This window comes from Leopardus geoffroyi, chromosome D2, assembly GCF_018350155.1.
Source record: "Leopardus geoffroyi isolate Oge1 chromosome D2, O.geoffroyi_Oge1_pat1.0, whole genome shotgun sequence".
Lineage (NCBI taxonomy): Eukaryota > Metazoa > Chordata > Mammalia > Carnivora > Felidae > Leopardus > Leopardus geoffroyi.
This window is the reverse complement of record NC_059334.1, coordinates 18,575,823-18,592,585: the sequence shown is the minus strand read 5'-3', so window position 1 is coordinate 18,592,585 and position 16,763 is coordinate 18,575,823. Positions and strand designations below refer to the sequence as shown.

The following is a 16,763-nucleotide window of genomic DNA, read 5'->3' as shown; positions in this document are numbered from 1 at the left end:
ATTTCCTAGAAGAACTCTCTACAGCTTTGCCTTATGTTGTCTATTGTATGTTGGACTATAATCTTTTTTTTCCAGGCATCTGAAGGTTGTTAATTCAGCTTGTCATGTTTTTGAGCTCTTTCGGTCTGATTTCTGAGTCAGGCAAGCAGAGAGAAGCACTTTGTATCAGCCGTTCAGGTAATCTTCAGACAGGTTAGAAGAGACATGTGGCCCCCCACTCATGCTCTGTCTCTCTCTGTCTCAGAAATAAACATTAAAAAAAATTAAGAAAAAGGGGGGGCACCTGGGTGGCTCAGTCGGTTGAGCAGTTGAGTGTCTGACTTCAGCTCAGTTCATGATCTCATGGTTCGTGGGTGTGAGCCCCACATCAGGCTCTGTGCTGACAGCTCGGAGCCTGGAGCCTGCTTCTGATTCTGTGTGTGTCTCTCTCTCTCTCCCTCCCCCACTCATGCTCTGTCTCTCTCTGTCTCAGAAATAAATAAACATTAAAAAATTTAAAAAAAAAAAGAAGACACATGTGGCTCACATATATGTGACCTACACAAGAATTTGCAAATAAAGTGTGTTCTTCTCCCTCCCAAACCCAGAAAAATTGTCCCACCCTGGGAAATCAGGCTGCTGCATCTTTAAGCTTGTTGTCACTAAGACCGTTGCTGCTTTAAGACTGAGGCCACTTTAAGGCTGTTGCCACTTTAAGACTACAGTCAAGGGGGAAGGGATGGGGGAAGGGCCTCCAGAATAGCCAGAAAAGATGTGTGGAATTTTGAAGTGCCTTTTTCTTGATCCAGCTTTCACTTGGTTGCTGTAAACTTTTGACTGTTTTCCAGAGTTCTCATAAAATGTGTTCTGACAGTTTCTGCTTGTTTTTTAATGTTTCTGTGGAAGGGGTGAGAGCTTGGGGCTTCCTATCTGTCATTTTTCTGACATTACTCTGCTATTTGTTTTTACATGCAGGCTTTCCTTTTGTAATCAAATGTGCCTTGGAAAGAACTACATTGATTTCGAGCTTAGGAATATGCGATTTCTTCCTAGTATTACAGGAGGAGACCTCCATGTCCTAGGAAGGGCTGGCTGTGCTCTAGAATACCCGCTGTCTCACCACCTCTGCGATGTCCATCCAGCGGTGACCCTCCGCCTGTCCCAAGAGGTCTCAACGGTTTCATCCAGGTAGCAGTATGCGTGCCTTTGTTTGCGGCACAGATAAGCATGTTGTAAAATCAGTTCAGTTGAACAACATTTATTGAGTGCCTGCTGTATGTCAGGAAAACGCTGGGATATAACCGGGGATACAAATAGCAGTTGTGTGCTAAAGGAACTTACTTCTAGTGAGAGAGGCAGATGGTGAGCCAACCATTTAAGGACAACCCCATCATGGGGTTATGTGGAGGGCCCCATGGGAGCACAGAGCAGGGACTATCTGGGGTTGAGTCTTGAAAATAAAATCAGTTAGGAGTTAGCAAGACAGAGAAGGACAGACTGCCAGATGGAAGGTTCATAACACAGCCTGAATGAAAACTCGGGTCGCCTGAGTCCCGGTTCAGGATGTTTCGTGCTTATCCAAGTTTTAGAGTTTCACCTGAAGCAGACCTGTCTTCTCATTGAATCTGGTGGGGCTTTTTTTTTTTTTTTTTTTTTTTTTTCCTAGTAAGTTTTGTGGCATTTTGCTCTACTCGCAGAATTTCATTTATTAAAAGCGATTACATAATCACTGTTCTAGACAACCACTTCCTTAGTGAGGATGTCATCTAATAGACTCCGTGTTCTGGCCTTTAACGTATTACTCGCTATTGTTATGACCCATGTTCCAACACTGCTTGGCAGACTTTAGCTTGGTGGCCTCTAGAAATGAGGCCTTGCCTTTCTGAGATAGACCTGTGGGCGTGCTTGTCTAGGCTCAGTCCTAAGAAATCGGTCTCTCCTGAAGGGGGGGGGGGGGGGTCTTGGTGGCATCCCATGGGACTCAGTGCCCCGGGAATCAGATGAGTGGATTGGGGATGGGCCTTGCCAGCCTAGCGGAACCCCTGGATCCTTTCTCCCAGCTCTTGAGTTGGGACATGCCCAACTACAGGATTTATTTGGTAGCTGTAGGGGTCAAGTACAGATAGAGCCAAAGCTTCATGCTGAGGCAGGTCAGACAAAGCAATAGACAGGATGAAAGGATAATGGAGTAGGAGCCCTGAGCAACCAGAGAAACCAGTATGTAGAGAAGGTAAGTGACCAGGCATACAGAGAGAGGCTGAGATGAAAGATGACAGGGTGGGGGGAGGAGGGGGAGGAGGAGGAGGAGGAGGAGAGAGAGAGAGATGTTGCTGTTCATTCTTCTGTTTTCCTTGAGGCCCAGCTGTACTTTTTTGGTCAAGCTAGGTTCTCTTAAGTTTCTCTGTATCTTAAAAAAAAAAAAATTTTTTTTTAAAATATTTATTTACCTTTGAGATAGAGGGAGTGCGCAAGACCGAGTGGGGGAGGGGCAGAGAGAGAGGGAGACACAGAAGCCGGAGCAGGCTCCAGGCTCTGAGCTGTCAGCCCAGAGCCCAATGTGGGACTCGAACTCACGGACTGGACCACAAGATCATGACCTGAGCCGAAGTCAGAGCTTAACCGACTGAGCCACCCAGGTGCCCCCAGGTTTCTCTGTATCTTAAACGGTGAACCCTTTGCTTGCCTTAGCTCCTGTGGGCTTCTGATCCCTCAGTGAAAATTGCTCCCAATTCCATCCGGTGCACATCGGTTTCTCCGCAGGCCCAGTGGCTGATGTTTTCCCTCAGAGTGAGGGAGATTCTGTCAGCCCTCAGTGAATTCCTTTTCCTAGCTGGTGTGAAGGCATTTCACCCTGACCGGGGCCTGGAGGCGGTGACCCTGACTTTTCCCGCAGACATGGAGAAGTCTCTGTGGTTGATGAGACCCTGGTCGATGCCACTTACGGGCAGTTCCACATAAGCTCTGGATTAGCCATTGGATTGCCTTCCGCACAAAGAGATAGTCATTAATTCAAAGCACAGCCGTACCAAGAGTCGACACATGGCTATGTGGTGGTCTATGAAATGTACCAGGCCAGGAGCCAGGGACACCAGATGCCCGGTTCCAAATCCGCCTTTAACTGGCTCTTGACTTGTAGCACCGGTGGCTTTACCCACAGCGTGGGGTTTTGATGCACAAGGTGAAATGAGACAAGTATACGAAAGCTCTTTGAAAAAGCACAGCGTGTGTTATCCTCAGATAGGTGAGGAACTGTATTTGGCTGCAGGGAGCCGGAAAGGGCCAACTTCTTTCCCATTTGTCCTGTCAAAGACCCACACTGGCAGGACGGCTGGAGGATGATACAGAGACTGGGGGAAACGTCGATCTTAGTTCTGGCTGTGCTCCAAATCACGGTGGTGCTTTAAGGACCCAGAGGGGCTCTGCTTACCGAGTCCCTCTGAATCAGAAGGTCCTTGGGCGCTGGTAGGAGGCCAGGGATGAGAACCTGTTCTGGGGTTCTGTCTCCTTTGAGGGCAGAACTCTGGGAGGCAGGTGGAGGCTGAAGTCAGAGCCGAAGGAAGAGGCAGCAAGAGCCAGAGCGCCGCGCTGAGCACAGAAACATGCCCATCTTCCCCTTTGCCAGTCACACTGATGAGAACCAGGAGGACAGAGATGTCACCAGGACTAACAGCCTGCAGCTGTTGGAGTGGCCCTGCCAGATGGTGAGTTGGTGCGGTTATGCCAGGGTTGATGTGCGGTGGGAAGGGGTCAGGGCAGCCTTCACCCCCTGCCTCCCTTTGTCCCCAGCAGAATCCTGCTTCTTGGTGAGCAGTGTCTCTCTTGGGAGAGACAGTTGGGTGTGACGAACGTCCGGTCCTACAGAGACAGAGCGCTTCGGGTGTTTCCATCAAAGCCAAAGGCCAGCCTTTTGGTTTTAAGATTGGACCGCTGGAAAGGACAAGTGATGGGAAGTAATCTCATGTGTTTGTGTTTGGAATTTGGCTATTTCAAATGGCCAGCGTATACTAAATAATGGAATTTGACCACTGAAAATGAATTCTGGACTCTTCTAGAGTCTGTTAGAGAACGGCCTGGCCCCTACTATCATCTCTTATATCTCATAGACACACTGGGGTCTTCCAGGCATATGCCTGCCCTGCATTTCCACTCTGTGCATGTTTTTCTCTGCACGGATCACTTTCACCCTAACGAGCCCCGTGCCCGAAGAACTCCTATGCATCCTTCAAAACTCAGGTCAAGAGTCATGTTTCCTGGCAACTTTGTAGGTGCTCTCCTCCCTTATCTGGTAAAGTTCACTGGGTTGATTTCCATCACAGAAAGCCCTGTGCACAGTGTGCTCAAAGGTCAACCGTGTGCTCCCCTTCCCCATGGCCAGTCCCTTCTTCTTGGGGACCATAACAAAGTACCTTTTCAATAGAAGGTATCTCCTGATCTTCCGGACTTGCCCATCTGAATAATAATAAAACCTACATTTTGAAACACGGGTATTGCCTTATGGATACAGCCATCGCCTAAGTCAAGAAATAACATTAGCAACATTTCCAGGGGCATCGTGCTCTTATAATCCAGCAAACATTTATGAAGTGCCTTCTATTCACTCATACATTCACATTTTCACCAAATATTTACCAATTATCTGTGATGGGCTAGTGTGCTGGGACTCGTTACGTACAGAGATGAGCAAAGCAGAGCTTCTGGCTTCACCACGCACGTCTTTTAATGGAAAAGACAGTATTAGTCAAACAACCACACAAATGAATATACAATGGCAAACAATGATACGTGCAAGGGAGGCGAATCAAACACTGTTCTGTGCAGGTCACTTCCATGAATTATGTCCTTTAGCCCTCCCAAAAGGCCGATTTGGGGGGTACCATTGGTATTGACAGTCTAGACACGAGGAAACAAAAGTGAGGCTTTGCCCCAAGCCATGTAGCTGGAGGTTGGAGGAATCACTGAAAAGGTCTAGCTAGTCAAGAAAGACATCAGGAAGGGGCAAACCTTGACCTAGGTCTTGAAGAAAGGATAGGATTCAGGTAGGCGAAGCTGGGAGGGGCATTCCTCAAGTTGCCACCTGATTTTTAGTCCTTGCTGTGGAGGTGGGTGCCTAAGGCACCCATTGCCTTCTACCAAGGAAGGAATGCAGAATTCTGGTTTAGCAGGTGTTGGCTGTCCTCAAGGCTCTTAGGCAGCTCTACTATGGCAAAGACCTTCCAAGCTGAGACTTCACGCAACAGCTCCAGTTCGAAGGGAAAGTTTTTTCTTACTCAATCTGGTATTGACATCTGACATCCTGCAGAAGGCAGCCCGAAGCTTGAGGCTTCTGGCTGTGGAAGGCTCCCTCAGGAGCTTCATTGGAGAACTCGGGAGCCTTGGGTCTCAGGAGGGGCTCTCTCACTAAAAGCAGAGCGATCTTGGGGCCAAGCGTTTCAACTTCATTTCCTAACTGAGTGTCGGGACAAAGCTAGCATTTGACATTTTCTGAAGAAACACTAGCTTTGACAGAGTGCCTCAAATAGGACAGACGAAGACCGCATCATTGGAGACCCCAAAAAATACCCCAGGCACAACCTGACCGGCCCAGGGAGGCTGATACAGGATTATATGCAGCTTTTCTCCTGGTCAGATAGAGCTGCTTCGGGGAGGTGAGAGTGGAAATGTACTTCTGCAGGAGAGAGGCAGTTGGGAGGGCTTTCATGGGGCCGAATCTTTGTTTCGCCGCTGACTAGCTGTATTACCTGTACAAGTGACTTCCCCTCTGGGAGCTGGTTTCTGCATTGGTCCAATAGGGATACAGTGTGAGTTTTATTAGATAGTGTTGGATTTAGAGTTCATACACATCTAGACATGGGCACCGTGCCTGGCATGGAGCAGGCAGTGCTGGCATCCCACTTTCCCTCATCTGCATGGGCTATGTCCTTTTCACAGCATTGGACCACACATTTATTGTAGGGAGTTGAACAGCTCAACCAACACACTCTGGGCACTAGCTGGCAAGCCTATCATGGGGGCACAGGGAGGAGGTGTTCTTGTTTTGTATCTTCTTCCTCCTTTGAAAGTTTTTCCTCCTCTGAGACTCCACGCAAGGCCAGACTTAACCAGGCACGACCATGGGACCGAAGACACATCCTCCAAGTTATGCTGTGCACGGACCCAGGTGACCTCAAACACCCTCGTCCTTGGCTGGCCTCAATTTTGTAAACACATGCTGCACAAGACCCTGTGTCCCCTGGGACTTCTGAGAGCCCCGTGCTAGATAGCTTCCCCAGGAGCAGAAATGCTGAGGAAATAAGAAATTTCCATACCAATGAGCGAGAACCACTTACTGGTTTCAGGCCAGCTGGGGCCCCTGATGGTGACTTGTGGGAGTATGCTTGGCAGAGATTAAACTCCGTCTTTAATTTTTGATGCTGTTTCTTTGTTCCTTGCCTTGACCCAACAGGGTCTTGGAAGTTTTAAAAGAAAAAAAAAGTCCCTGCCGCGTAGCAATGACTTGAGGTCATGTAATAACTGATTACAGTTTACATACATTTTAGTTATTTCCATTAAAAATGTGGAAAAATAGCAGAAAAAGGATGCCATAAAAACAAATAGTTCTTTTTGCACAGAGACACAGCCCAAAGGAGGAACAAATTTGCTATTTTTATATGTATAGAAAACACATCTTCCAGTCTTGCTAGGTATTCCACAAACCAATTTATGTTGACTTTGCTTGGGGCAAGGAAGTACATTTGGGGTTCTTTCGAACCCTATTTCTGTGACAGAAACGAATACCTGCCCCTTTTGGTAATGGATTAGGATGTGATGCTTTGTCTCCTTTTAGGGACAAAAAATAGGATTGAGGGAAGGTGTCGTCTCTGGTTCCTAGACTTTAGGATAGATTTTGCTAGCTGTCAACATGTATTGTCCTTTGTGGTAAATGCTGGAGTCACCTTGTCCCCACCCTTGGGGTGCAGGTGGTGTCCATAGGAAGAAGGATGTGTTGTATGTTCATCCATGCTTGTATTGTGCTAATTCTGGTAAATGAGGGTAAGTGGCGCTAAGGCCCCTCCAGGGACCATTTATCTTGTTTACCAGATGGAATCGAATATGCCAGTCTTTTTTTTTTTCCTAAAAAATTTTTTTTGTTTTTGTTTGTTTTTGTTAATTTTTCTAAAAACAAAACTTATTTATTATTTTATCTTTATTTATTTATCTTAAAAATAGAATTTATTGTCAAATTGGCTTCCATACAACACCCAGTGCTCATCCCAACAAGTGCCCTCCTCCATGCCCATCACCCATTTTCTCTCTCCCCCACCCCCCCCATTCACCCTCAGTTTGTTCTCTGTATTTAAGAGTCTCTTGTGGTGTGCCTCCCTCCCTCTCTGTTTGTAACTATTTTTTTCCCCTTCCCTTCCTCCGTGGTCTTCTGTTAAGTTTCTCAAGATCCACAAATGAATGAAAACATAGGATATCTGTCTTTCTCTGACTGACTTATTTCATTCAGCATAATACCTTCCAGTTCTATCTGCATTGCTGCAAATGGCAGGATTTCATTCTTTCTCATTGCCAAGTAGTATTCCATCGTATGTATAAACCACATCTTTATCCACTCACCAGTTGATGGACATTTAGGCTCCTTCCATAATTTGGCTATTGCTGAAAGTGCTGCTATAAACATTGGGGTGCATGTGCCCCTTCGAAACAGCACACCTGTATCCCTTGGATAAATACCTAGTAGTGCAATTGCTGAGTCGTAGGGTAGTTCTATTTTTAATTTTTTGAGGAGCCTCCGCACTGTTTTCCAGAGAAGCTGCACCAGTTTGCGTTCCCACCAAGAGTGCCAGAGGGTTCCCATTTCTCCACATCCTTGCCAGCATCTACAGTTTCCTGATTTGTTCATTTTAGCCACTCTGACTGGTGTGAGGTGCTATCTCAGTGTGGTTTTGATTTGTATTTCCCTGATGAGGAGTGACGTTGAGCATCTTTTCATGTGTCTGTTGGCCATCTGGATGTCTTCTTTGGAAAAGTGTCTATTCATGTCTTTTGCCCATTTTGTCACTGGATTATTTGTTTTTCAGATGTTGAGTTTGGTAAGTTCTTTATAGATTTTGGACACTAACCCTTCCTCTGATATGTCATTTGCAAATATTGTTTCCCATTCCATCAGTTACCTTTAGGTTTTTTGATTGTTTCCTTTGCAGTGCAGAAGCCTTTTATCTTGATGAGGTCCCAGTAGTTCATTTTTGCTTTTCATTCCCTTGCCTTTGGAGATGTGTCCAGTAAGAAATTGCTGCAGCTGAGGTCAAAGAGGTTGTTGCCTGCTTTCTCCTCTAGGGTTTTGATGGTTTCCTGTCTCACATTTAGGTCTTTCATCCATTTTGAGTTATTTTTGTGTATGGTGTAAGAAAGTGGTCTAGTTTCATTCTTCTGCATGTTGCTGTCCAGTTCTCCCAGCACCATTTGTTAAAGAGACTGTCTTTTCCATTGGATACTCTTTCCTGCTTTGTTAAAGATGAGTTGGCCATCTTTTGTGGGTCTGACTCTGGATTCTCTATTCTATTCCATTGGTCTATGTGTCTGTTTTTGTGCCAACACCATACTGTCTTGATGATTACAGCTTTGTAGTAGAGGCTAAAGTCTGGGATTGTGATGCCTCCCGCTATGGTTTTCTTCTTCAATATTGCTTTGGTTATTTGGGGTCTTCTGTGATTCCATACAAATTTTAGGATTCCTTTTTCTAGCTTTGAGAACAATGCTAGTGCAATTTTGATTGGGATTGCATTGAATGTGTAGATTGCTTTGAGTAGTATTGACATTTTAACAATATTTATTCTTCCAATCCATGAGCATGGGATGTTTTTCCATTTCTTTGTGTCTTCTTCAATTTCCTTCATAAGCTTCCTATAGTTTTCAGCATATAGATCTTTTGCATCCTTGGTTAGGTTTATTCCTAGGTATTTTTTGGTCCTTGTTACAATTGTAAATGGGATCAGCATCATTATTTCTCCTTCTGTTGCTTCATTACTGGTGTATAAAAATGCAACTGATTTATGTACATTGATTTTTGTACCCTGCGACTTTGCTTAATTCATGTATCAGTTCTAGCAGACTGTTGGTGGAGTCTTTCAGGTTTTCCATGTAGAGTATCATGTCGTCTGTAAAAAGTGAAAGTTTGACTTGTTCTTTGCCTATTTTGATGCCTTTTATTTCATTTTGTTGTCTGATTGTTGATGCTAGGACTTCCAACACTATGTTAGACAACAACGGTGAGAGTGGACATCCCTGTCGTGTTCCTGATCTCAGGGGGAAAGCTCTCAGTTTTTCTCCATTGAGGATGCTATTAGCTGTGGGCTTTCCATATATGGCTTTTATGATGTTTAAGTATGTTCCTTCTATCCCGACATTCTTGAGGGTTTTTATTAAGAAAGGATGCTGTATTTTGTCAAATGCTTTTTCTGTATCTATTGATAGGATCATATGGTTCTTATCCTTTCTTTTATTAATGCGATGAATCACATTGATTAATTTGCAAACATCGAACCAGCCCTGCAGCCCAGGAATGAATCCCACTTGATCGTGGTGAATAATTCTTTTTATATGCTGTTGAATTCGATTTGCTAGTATCTTGTTGAGAATTTTTACATCTGTGTTCATCAGGGATATTATATTGGTCTGTAGTTCTTCTTTTTTGTGGGGTCTCTGTCTGGTTTGGGAATCAAGGTAATGCTGGCTTCATAGAATAAGTCCAGAAGTTATCCTTCCCTTTCTATTTTTTGGAACAACTTGAGAAGGATAGGTATTATCTCTGCTTTAAATGTCTGGTAGAATTCCCCCGGGAAGCTATGTGGCCCAGGACTCTTGCTTGTTCAGAGATTTTTGTTAACTGATTCAGTTTCTTCACCAGTTATGAGTCTGTTCAAATTTTCTATTTCTTCCCGTTTGAGTTTTGGTAGTGTGTGGGTGTCTAGGAATTTGTCCATTTCTTCCAGGCTGTCTGGTTTGTTGGCATATAATTTTTCATAGTATTCTCTGATAATTTCCTGTATTTCTGAGGGATTGGTTGTGATAAATCCATTTTCATTCGTGGTTTTATCTATTTGGATCATCTCTCTTTTTGAGAAGTCTGGCTAGGGGTTTATCAATTTTTTTTTTTTTTTTTTCAAAAACCCAGCTCTTAGTTTCATTGATTTGTACTACTGTTTTTTGTTCTTTGTTTGTTGTTTTGGATTCTGTATTGTTTATTTCTGCTCCGATCTTTATTGTTTCTCTTCTGCTGGACTTGGGGTTTCTTTGCTGTTCTGCTTCTTGTTCCTTTAGGTGTGTTGTAAGATTTTGTATTTGGGATTTTTCTTGCTTCTTGAGATAGGCCTGGATTGCAATGTATTTTCCTCTTAGGACTGCCTTTGCTGCATCCCAAAGGGTTTGGATTGTTGTGTTTTCATTTTCATTTGTTTCCATCTATTTCTAGATTTCTTCTTTAATTGCCTGATTGACTCATTCATTCTTTAGTAGGATATTCTTTAACCTCCATGCATTTGGAGGTTTTCCAAACGTTTTCCTGCAGTTGATTTCAAGTTTCATAGCCTTGTGATCTGAAAATGTGCATGGTATGATCTCAATTCTTTTATGTTTATTGAGGGCTGTTTTGTGACACAGTATGTGATCTGTCTTGGAGAATGTTCCATGTGCACTCGAGAAGAATGTGTATTCTGCTGCTTTAGGATAGTTCTAAATACATCTGTCAAGTCCATCTGGTCCAGTGTGTCATTCAGGGCCATTATTTCTTTATTGATTTTCTGCCTAGATGATCTATTCATTGTTGTAAGTGGAGTATTAAAGTCCCCTGTAATTACTGTATTCTTACCAATAAGATTGGTTATGTTTGTGATTAATTGTTTTATATATTTGGGTGCTTTCTAATTCGGTGCATAATCATCTATAATTCTTAGCCCTTCTTGATGGATAGACCCTGTAAATATTATATAATGCCCTTCTTCATCTCTTGTTACAGCCTTTAGTTTAAAATCTAGCTTGTCTGATATAAGTATGGCTACTCCAGCTTTCTTTTGACTTCCAGTAGCATGATAGATAATTCTCCATCCCCTCATTTTCAATCTGAAGGTATCCTCAGGTCTAAAATGGGTCTCTTGTAGACAGTAAATAGATGGGTCTTGGTTTTTTATCCATTCTGATACCCTATGTCTCGATTGGAGCATTTAGTCCATATACATCCAGTGTTATTATTGAAAGACATGGGTTTAGAGTCCTTATGTTATCTGTAGGTTTCATGCTGGTAGTGATGTCTCTGGTGTTTTGTCTCACAGGATCCCCCTTAGGATCTCTTGTAGGGCTGGTTTAGTGGTAATGAATTCCTTCAGTTTTTGTTTGTTTGGGAAAACCTTTATCTCTCTGTCAATTCTGAATGACAGGCTTGCTGGATAAAGGATTCTCGGCTGCATATTTTTTCTGTTCATCACATTGAAGATTTCCTGCCATTCCTTTCTGGCCTGCCAAGTTTCAGTAGTTAGGTCTGTTACCACCCTTATGTGTCTACCCTTGTAGGTTAAGGCCCGTTTGTCCCTAGCTGCTTTCAGAATTCTCTTTATCTTTGTATTTTGCCAGTTTCACTATGATATGTCATGCAGAAGATAAATTCCTGTTACATCTGAAGGAAGTTCTTTGTGCCTCCTGAGTTCAATGTCTGTTTCCTTCCCCAGATTGGGGAAGTTCTCAGTTATGATTTGTTCAAGTACACCTTTGGCCCCTTTCTCTCTTCTTCTTCTGGAACTCCTATGATACTGATATTGTTCTGCTTCATTGAGTCACTTAGTTCTCTAATTCTCCACCCATGGTCCAGAATTTTTTTCTCTTTTTTTCAGTTTCATCTTTTTCCATAATTTTATCTTCTATTTCACTTAATCTCCCCTCTGCCTCTTCAATCTTCCCTGTTGCTGCCTCCAATTTATTTTGTACCTCATTTATAGCATTTTTTAATTCATCATGACTATTTTTTAGTTCCTTGAATTCTGCAGCAATAGATTCTCTGCTGTCTCCTGTGCTTTTTTCAAGCCCAGTGATTTATCTTATGATGATTATTCTAAATTCTTGTTCAGCTATATTGTTTATATCTGTTTGGATCAATGCTTTAGCTGTCATTTCTTCCTGGAATTTCTTTTGAGGAGAATTCTTCCATTTTGTCATTTTGGCTAGTTTTCTGTCCCTTATGTGTTTTAAAAGCTTGTTATGTGCCCCTTATGATAGCATTACTATATTAAAGAGGGTCATACATTGTCCAGGGCCTGGCCCTTCAGGAGGTTTTTGTTTTTGTTTTTGTTTTTGTTTTTGTTTGAAGAATGTTACTTGCTCACTGTTGTTGTGACTTTGGGTACTTTATCTCCCTACTCTTAGTGATGTTTTGGACCCTCTACCAGGTGTACTTTGATTTGTTCATTGAAGTAGCCCCAGAAAGGAAAACAAACAAAATACAAATAGAAAACAAAAACATGTAAACACACACAAAAACAAAAAAAATCCCCCAAAACAAAAAAACCAGAAACACCAGCTACAAGTAAACAACAGGGTCGAGGCGAAGCTGGTGGCAGAGACCTTACCCCATACAAAGAGAGAAATGACAGGGGTGGGGGAAAAATAAAAATTGACCAGACAGAGAAACTATTTGGCTTAATCCAGAGAGAGAGAGAAAGGAAAATAAAGAAGGAGGTGTAGAACATATATCAACAGAATGGATTAAATAATGTGTCCGCTCAAACAAACCAACAACCAGAATAATAAGATTAGAGGAGGGAAGCGATAAGAAGGATGGAAGAATATATCTATATAATAAGAATTGTCGGAGAATTAAATCAGGCAATCCAACAACACTGGTCTGGAGGAGGGGCTGTCTGGTTCTTCAGTGTCAATCGCACTCTAGTCGATACTCAGCCACCAAGCATGGAGGGGCGTGGTTTGGTGTAGGTATGTCCCGCCTGCACCGTGGGCCTGCTGTCTATTCCCTGAAGTCCTACATATGGCCCATCAGGTTGTCCCAATGAGTCCCTGGAAGTGACTCTATTTCTTTGCCTCCTGGATTCTTGGAGTTCAAAGGCCTTTGGACTCAACACTGCTTTGTTTGAGAGAGGAGAGAACTTTGGGTCCCCCTACTTCTCTGCCATGTTTGCTCCTCTCTCCAACCCCTCACTTCTGAGGGACTGTGGTGTCGACCGTAGCTGCTTCCAGTTTTTCACTTTCTTTCCAGCTGCTTTTATGGGGGGGTTCTTTTCCCGAACTCCATCCCCCCCCTCAGCCCTGCCACCCCCGCATCTCTGTCCTCTCTCTGCAAGCAAAAACAGCTCCCTGCCCTCTGCGGCTTCTCTCTCCCCCAGTTCACCTCTCCGCGCCGCGTGCCTGCTGAATTCTGTGGTTCAGGTTGTGCGGATTGTTGTGTTAATCCTCCAATCAGTTTTCTAGGTGTGCAGGATGGTTTCGTGTTGGTCTGGCTGCATTTCAGGGATGAGAGACGCAAGAAAACTTCCATGCTGTTCCTCCATCTTGGCCCCTTCTCCAAATATGCCAGTCTTTGTGATGGTTCAACCAGGAATCATATCTTTGTATTTAGCTTTAAAAAAAAAAAATGAATCAAAAGTAAACTACCAGAGTCTTATCTTTTTTAAAAAAAATGTACTTGTATGTCTTGTAGCCAACTTCTCAGTTATGTGATTAGCACCTACTCTGGCTCACCTCACACTCAATAGTTTCATTTTTTTTTCCTATTTCTTTAAAAAAGGTTTTTTTTTTTATTATTAAATATTAAGTAGAGTTTCCACCATTAATTAAAATGTAGAAAGCTGCAAAAGGATACTGCTCTTACCTTGAGGAGAAAATTCCAGATAACCTGCAAAATTATAACTTTTTAAAGGCCTTCTTCATAAAGCTGACATTGTTGAATACTGCAGGTAAACTGAGGGTGTGGCTGCACAACCTTTTGCCCATACCTTAGAGAGATCAGAAGGTAGGAGTATCAGTCACACAAAAAGCTCTTTGGAGAGATGAAGGTCCTCAAATTAAGGGCCTTGAGATGGGATTTATTCTGGATTATCAAGGTGGGCCGAATATAATCACATGAGTCCTTAAAAGTGGAGAAGCTTTTCTGGTTGCAGAGAAGTGGCGAAATGGCAGCACAAGAAAGGCTCTGCCCACCATTGCTTTGAAAATGGAGGAGGGGAATCACAAGCCAGGGAATGTGGGAGACCCCATTGTAAATGTCAAGACATATATAGGATCAAAGTAAATGGATGAGAAGAGTATATAAAAGAAATCAAGGCTGGTTATATTAGTATCAGACAAAGTCAATTTCTAACCCAGTGATAAGGAAGGACTTCCTATAATGATAAAGGGTACAGTAGCTTAAGAAGATGTAACAATCCCAAATGTGTATGCACTTAAAAACATGGCTCCAAAATACATAAAGCAAAAAATGATAGAACCAAAAGGAGAAATAGACATAATCGTAATTATAGTTGGAAATGTCAACATTCTTCTTTCAGTAATCGGTAGAACAAGCAGACCAAACAAAATCAGTAAGGATATAGAAACTGGAACAACTCAGTTGCAGGGTCTGGTCCCGCCTTCTGGTATTCATACCTATGTGTGGTCCCCTTCACATTATACGAGTGTTGATCTGAGAGCCCTATATCATATAGCAGAGGTGATGGCATGTCACTTTTAAGATTAGGTTGCTAAAGACAGCCTTTCTTTCTTTCTCTTTCTTTCTTTCTTTCTTTCTTTCTTTCTTTCTTTCTCTCTTTCTTTCTTTCTTTCTTTCTCTTTCCATAATTTATTGTTGAATTAGTTAACATACAGTGTATACATTGTGCTCTTGACTTTGGGAGTAGATTCCCATGATTCATCAGTTACATACAATACCCGGTGCCCATCCCAACAAGTGCCCTCCTCAATGCCCATCACCCATTTCCCCCTCTCCCCCACTTTCTCCCCTCCCCCAACAATCTTCAATTTGTTCTCTGTATTTAAGACTATATTTTCTACCCTGCACACCTATGTTCTCTCTTTCTTGGATTGTTCACTGTGGGGGAAGCCATCATGTGAACAGCCCTATGGAGGGCCTGGAACTAAGGGACTATGGCCTCCTGCCAATAGTCATGTGACAGAGCTTGGGAATGGATCCTTAGGTCCAGGCAAGTCTTCAGAGACTGCAGCTCTGGGCAACAGCTTGAAAGACAACTCCATGAGGGACACTGAGCCAGAACTACCTAGCTAAGCCACTTCTAGATTCCTTTAGAAACTTTGTGAAATAATAAATGTTAATTCTTTTAGGGTAATTTTCATGCAGCAATAGATAATACAGTGACCAAAGATTTGACCTAATTGACAATTATTGAATACTCCACCCAGACGAGCACAGTACATATTCATATTCTTTTCAATAGTCCAAACAAATTTCATTAAGATAGATTATATTCTGGGCCATAAGACAAATTTTGTCGTATTTCCAATCATTTTCTTATAGTTTAATTCTCATGATTTCTTTCTTTCTTTCTTTTTTTTTTTTTTTAAGACCTTTCATCTGGGATCACTTTCCTGGTGCTTGAAATATATCCTTTGGAATTTGTTTCTTAAGTAAGAGTATGTTTGCAGCTAATTTCAGTTTTTGTTTTTCTTTCATTTCTAAAAAAAATTATTTTACAGACAGAGCACAAGCAGAGGAGAGGGCAGGGGGAGAGAAAGAGAGACAGAGAGGGAGAGAGAGAGAGGATCTTTTTTTGAAGCATTTCTTTGTTTATTAATTTTCTTTCTTTTCTTTTTCTTTCTTTCTTTTTTTTTTTTTTTTTTTTTCAAGAGAGAATCTTAAACTCTGGGCTGAGTGTGGAGCTGGATGCAGGACTTGATCCCACAGCCCTGGGATCATGACCTGAGCTGAAGTCAAGAGTAAGACACTCAACCAACGGAGCTACCCAGACGCCCACAGTTTTGGTTTTTGTTTGTTTGTTTAAAAAAAAATTTTTTTAAATGTTTATTTCTTTTTGAAGGAGAGAGAGAGTACAAGTGGAGGAGGGGCAGAGAGAGAGGGAGACACAGAAGCCGAAGTAGGTTCCAGTCTCTGAGCTGTCAGCACAGAGCCTGATGCGGGGCTCAAACTCATGAACAGTGAGATCACAATCTGAACCAAAGTCGAACGCTTAACCTACTGAGCCGCCCTGGCAATTCCCACAGTTTTTGCTTTTAATAGATGACTTTTTACTTCTTTCCATCTATGAAAGTTATTTGGACTGAAATAACTTTTTTTTCTTCTTTCCATCTATGAAAGTTATTTTGACTGATAGAATTTTAGGTTGGTGTTTTTTTCTGTTAACATGTTGAGGACCTGGTTCCACTGTCTTAATTTTTGCTATTGAGAAGTCAGATACCAAACTAAATGTCATTTCTTTATAGGTAATCTGTCTTTCCTCTCTAGTTGTGTTTAATTTATTTTTGCCTGTGTCAGGAGTCAGCAAACTAGCCCACACACCACCTCTCACCCAAAAAACTAAAATTGTTACTAACTAACCCTATTCAGGAGAAGGTTGCTTGCTGTTGGTCTGTGGTGTTTTGCAACTTGACTATGATGTATCTTTTAAAATTAAATTAATTCATTAATGTTTTAGAGAGAACCAGTGTGAGCAGGAGGGAGGGGCAGAGGGAGAGAATCTTAAAACAGGCTCTATGCTAAGCACAGAGCCTGACACAGGGCTTAATCCCGTAACCCTGAGGTCATGACCTGAGATAAAACCAAGAGTCAGTCT

General features: G+C 42.5%; 1 long non-coding RNA gene across 1 annotated transcript; it reads left to right on the top strand.

Moving 5' to 3' along the window:
• The first annotated feature begins 765 nt into the window (after positions 1–765).
• On the top strand, positions 766–16,050 carry LOC123576501. Its single transcript, XR_006701445.1, has 3 exons — positions 766–887; positions 1,041–1,167; positions 16,011–16,050. It is a non-coding gene; the product is annotated as an uncharacterized LOC123576501 (long non-coding RNA).
• Positions 16,051–16,763: the final 713 nt, after the last annotated feature.